The sequence below is a fragment of the Salvelinus namaycush genome, unplaced genomic scaffold, assembly GCF_016432855.1.
Source record: "Salvelinus namaycush isolate Seneca unplaced genomic scaffold, SaNama_1.0 Scaffold1551, whole genome shotgun sequence".
Lineage (NCBI taxonomy): Eukaryota > Metazoa > Chordata > Actinopteri > Salmoniformes > Salmonidae > Salvelinus > Salvelinus namaycush.
In genome coordinates this window covers 55,001-60,402 of record NW_024058288.1, presented here as the reverse complement: position 1 = coordinate 60,402, position 5,402 = coordinate 55,001, and the positions used below count along the sequence as shown (strand labels likewise).

The window sequence follows — 5,402 nt, the reverse complement described above, 5'->3', positions numbered from 1 at the left end:
CTCCTTCTCCTCCCTCCCTCTTTCTCTCTCTCTCCTTCACCTCCGTCCCTCTTTCTCTCTCTCCTCCTCTCCTCCTCCCTCCTCTTTCTCTCTCTTCTCCTTCTCCTCCCTCCCTCTTTCTCTCTCTTCTCCTTCACCTCCGTCCCGCTTTCTCTCTCTCCTCCTCTCCCTCCCTCTTCTTCTCTCTCTCCTCCTTCTCCTCCCTCCCTTCTTCCTCTCTCTTCTCCTTCTCCTCCTCCCTCCCTCTTTCTCTCTCTTCTCCTTCTCCTCCCTCCCTCTTTCTCTCTCTCCTCCTTCTCCTCCCTCCCTCTTTCTCTCTCTTCCTCCTTCTCCTCCCTCCCTCGTTCTCTCTCTCCTCCTTCTCCTCCCTCCCTCTTTCTCTCTCTCCTCCTTCTCCTCCCTCCCTCTTTCTCTCTCTTCTCCTTCTCCTCTGTCCCTCTTTCTCTCTCTCCTCCTTCTCCTCCCTCCCTCGTTCTCTCTCTCCTCCTTCTCCTCCCTCCCTCTTTCTCTCTCTTCTCCTTCACCTCCCTCCCTCTTCCTCTCTCTCTTCTCCTCCTCCCTCCCTCTTTCTCTCCATCAGACCGAGGGAATGACAACTGGTTGATCAAGTATGAGAAGCCAGGGGAAGGAGAGGGAGAGAAGGTGAGCTGTGTGTTTGGACTGTAGTCCATAGATCATGTGTCTTCTGAAAGGAGTGACACGTGTACTGTGTACTCTGCACCATGACTCATACTTATAACACTCTACAGTATGATATCAGACTGTCAGAGGACTAGTTACCATTCAGTATGATATAAGACTGTCTCTGCGGACTAGTTACCATTCAGTATGATATCAGACTGTCTGAGAGGACTAGTTACCATTCAGTATGATAGAAGACCGTCTCTGCGGACTAGTTACCATTCAGTATGATAGAAGACTGTCTCAGAGGACTAGTTACCATTCAGTATGATATCAGACTGTCTGAGGACTAGTTACCATTCAGTATGATAGAAGACTGTCTGAGAGGACTAGTTACCATTCAGTATGATGTAAGACTGTCTGAGGACTAGTTACCATTCAGTATGATATAAGACTGTCTCTGCGGACTAGTTACCATTCAGTATGATAGAAGACTGTCTCAGAGGACTAGTTACCATTCAGTATGATATAAGACTGTCTCTGCGGACTAGTTACCATTCAGTATGATAGAAGACTGTCTCAGAGGACTAGTTACCATTCAGTATGATATCAGACTGTCTGAGGACTAGTTACCATTCAGTATGATAGAAGACTGTCTGAGAGGACTAGTTACCATTCAGTATGATGTAAGACTGTCTGAGGACTAGTTACCATTCAACACTCTACAGTATGATATCAGACTGTCTGAGGACTAGTTAGCATTCAGTATGATAGAAGATCGTCTCAGAAGACTAGTTACCATTCAACACTACAGTATGATAAAAGACTGTCTCAGAGGACTAGTTACCATTCAGTATGATAGAAGACTGTCTCAGAGGACTAGTTACCATTCAGTATGATAGAAGACTGTCTGAGGACTAGTTACCATTCAACACTCTACAGTATGATATAAGACTGTCTCAGAGGACTAGTTACCATTCAGTATGATATAAGACTGTCTGAGGACTAGTTACCATTCAGTATGATATAAGACTGTCTCAGAGGACTAGTTACCATTCAGTATGATAGAAGACTGTCTGAGAGGACTAGTTACCATTCAGTATGATATCAGACTGTCAGAGGACTAGTTACCATTCAGTATGATAGAAGACCGTCTCTGCGGACTAGTTACCATTCAGTATGATATCAGACTGTCAGAGGACTAGTTACCATTCAGTATGATAGAAGACCGTCTCTGCGGACTAGTTACCATTCAGTATGATATCAGACTGTCTGAGGACTAGTTACCATTCAGTATGATAGAAGACTGTCTGAGAGGACTAGTTACCATTCAGTATGATGTAAGACTGTCTGAGGACTAGTTACCATTCAGTATGATATAAGACTGTCTCTGCGGACTAGTTACCATTCAGTATGATAGAAGACTGTCTCAGAGGACTAGTTACCATTCAGTATGATAGAAGACTGTCTCAGAGGACTAGTTACCATTCAGTATGATATCAGACTCTGAGGACTAGTTACCATTCAGTATGATAGAAGACTGTCTGAGAGGACTAGTTACCATTCAGTATGATGTAAGACTGTCTGAGGACTAGTTACCATTCAACACTACAGTATGATAAAAGACTGTCTCAGAGGACTAGTTACCATTCAGTATGATAGAAGACTGTCTCAGAGGACTAGTTACCATTCAGTATGATAGAAGACTGTCTGAGGACTAGTTACCATTCAACACTCTACAGTATGATATAAGACTGTCTCAGAGGACTAGTTACCATTCAGTATGATATAAGACTGTCTGAGGACTAGTTACCATTCAGTATGATATAAGACTGTCTCAGAGGACTAGTTACCATTCAGTATGATAGAAGACTGTCTCAGAGGACTAGTTACCATTCAGTATGATATAAGACTGTCTGAGGACTAGTTACCATTCAGTATGATATAAGACTGTCTGAGGACTAGTTACCATTCAGTATGATAGAAGACTGTCTCTGAGGACTAGTTACCATTCAGTATGATAGAAGACTGTCTCAGAGGACTAGTTACCATTCAGTATGATATCAGACTGTCTCAGAGGACTAGTTACCATTCACCACTCTACAGTATGATATCAGACTGTCTCAGAGGACTAGTTACCATTCAGTATGATAGAAGACTGTCTCAGAGGACTAGTTACCATTCAGTATGATATAAGACTGTCTCAGAGGACTAGTTACCATTCAGTATGATATAAGACTGTCTCAGAGGACTAGTTACCATTCAGTATGATATAAGACTGTCTCTGAGGACTAGTTACTATTCAGTATGATAGAAGACTGTCTCAGAGGACTAGTTACCATTCAGTATGATATCAGACTGTCTGAGGACTAGTTACCATTCAGTATGATAGAAGACTGTCTGAGAGGACTAGTTACCATTCAGTATGATATCAGACTGTCTGAGGACTAGTTACCATTCAGTATGATAGAAGACTGTCTCAGAGGACTAGTTACCATTCAGTATGATATAATACTGTCTCAGAGGACTAGTTACCATTCAACACTCTACAGTATGATATAAGACTGTCTGAGGACTAGTTACCATTCAGTATGATAGAAGACTGTCTCAGAGGACTAGTTACCATTCAGTATGATATAAGACTGTCTCAGAGGACTAGTTACCATTCAACACTCTACAGTATGATGTAAGACTGTCTCAGAGGACTAGTTACCATTCAACACTCTACAGTATGATATAAGACTGTCTCAGAGGACTAGTTACCATTCACCACTCTACAGTATGATATAAGACTGTCTCAGAGGACTAGTTACCATTCACCACTCTACAGTATGATGTAAGACTGTCTCTGAGGACTAGTTACCATTCAGTATGATATAAGACTGTCTCTGAGGACTAGTTACCATTCACCACTCTACAGTATGATGTAAGACTGTCTCTGAGGACTAGTTACCATTCACCACTCTACAGTATGATGTAAGACTGTCTCTGAGGACTAGTTACCATTCAGTATGATATAAGACTGTCTCTGAGGACTAGTTACCATTCAGTATGATGTAAGACTGTCTCAGAGGACTAGTTACCATTCAGTATGATATAAGACTGTCTCTGAGGACTAGTTACCATTCACCACTCTACAGTATGATGTAAGACTGTCTCAGAGGACTAGTTACCATTCACCACTCTACAGTATGATATAAGACTGTCTCAGAGGACTAGTTACCATTCAGTATGATAGAAGACTGTCTCAGAGGACTAGTTACCATTCAACACTCTACACTATGATATAATACTGTCTCAGAGGACTAGTTACCATTCAGTATGATAGAAGACTGTCTCAGAGGACTAGTTACCATTCAGTATGATATCAGACTGTCTCAGAGGACTAGTTACCATTCAGTATGATAGAAGACTGTCTCAGAGGACTAGTTACCATTCAGTATGATAGAAGACTGTCTCAGAGGACTAGTTACCATTCAACACTCTACAGTATGATATCAGACTGTCTCAGAGGACTAGTTACCATTCAGTATGATATAAGACTGTCTCAGAGGACTAGTCACCATTCAGTATGATGTAAGACTGTCTGAGGACTAGTTACCAATCAGTATGATATAAGACTGTCTGAGGACTAGTTACCATTCAGTATGATAGAAGACTGTCTGAGGATAGTTACCATTCAGTATGATGTAAGACTGTCTGACGACTAGTTACCATTCAGTATGATGTAAGACTGTCTGACGACTAGTTACCATTCAGTATGATGTAAGACTGTCTGAGGACTAGTTACCAATCAGTATGATGTAAGACTGTCTGAGGACTAGTTACCATTCAGTATGATATCAGACTGTCTGAGGACTAGTTACCATTCAGTATGATATCAGACTGTCTGAGGACTAGTTACCATTCAGTATGATGTAAGACTGTCTGAGGACTAGTTACCATTCAGTATGATGTAAGACTGTCTGAGGACTAGTTACCATTCAGTATGATGTAAGACTGTCTGACGACTAGTTACCATTCAGTATGATGTAAGACTGTCTGAGGACTAGTTATCAGACAGAACAGAGAGTAGAGACCAGGTTATAGACATCCATCAATCAATACAGAACAATGTGTAGCTAATCAATAACTGTATCTCTCTATCAGGCCATCCAGATAGCAGCAATAGACAACGGCCTGGCCTTCCCCTTCAAACACCCTGACGAGTGGAGAGCCTGTAAGTTACTGTTACACACACATACATACACACACACACACACACACACACACACACACACACACACACACACACACACACACACACACACACACACACACACACACAGCTATAGACAACGGCCTGGCCTTCCCCTTCAAACACCCTGACGAGTGGAGAGCCTGTAAGTTACTGTTACACACACATACATACACACACACACACACACACACACACACACACACACACACACACACACACACACACAGCTATAGACAACGGCCTGGCCTTCCCCTTCAAACACCCTGACGAGTAGAGAGCCTGTAAGTTACTGTTACACACACACACATACACACACACACACACACACACACACACACACAGCTATAGACAACGGCCTGGCCTTCCCCTTCAAACACCCTGACGAGTGGAGAGCCTGTAAGTTACTGTTACACACACACACACACACACACACACACACACACACACACACACACACAGCTATAGACAACGGCCTGGCCTTCCCCTTCAAACACCCTGACGAGTGGAGAGCCTGTAAGTTACTGTTACACACACACACACA

The 5,402-nt window shown here is 42.6% G+C and overlaps 1 protein-coding gene across 1 annotated transcript in view; it reads left to right on the top strand.

Annotated features, from left to right (window-relative positions):
• The first annotated feature begins 563 nt into the window (after positions 1-563).
• Positions 564-5,402, top strand: part of LOC120037046 (phosphatidylinositol 4-kinase type 2-beta-like) — a 10,155-nt gene continuing 5,316 nt past the window's right edge. The window contains exons 1-2 of the mRNA XM_038983261.1: positions 564-642; positions 4,771-4,840. The gene's annotated coding sequence lies outside the window, so the exon portion shown is untranslated. The remainder of the gene's footprint in view (positions 643-4,770; positions 4,841-5,402) is intronic.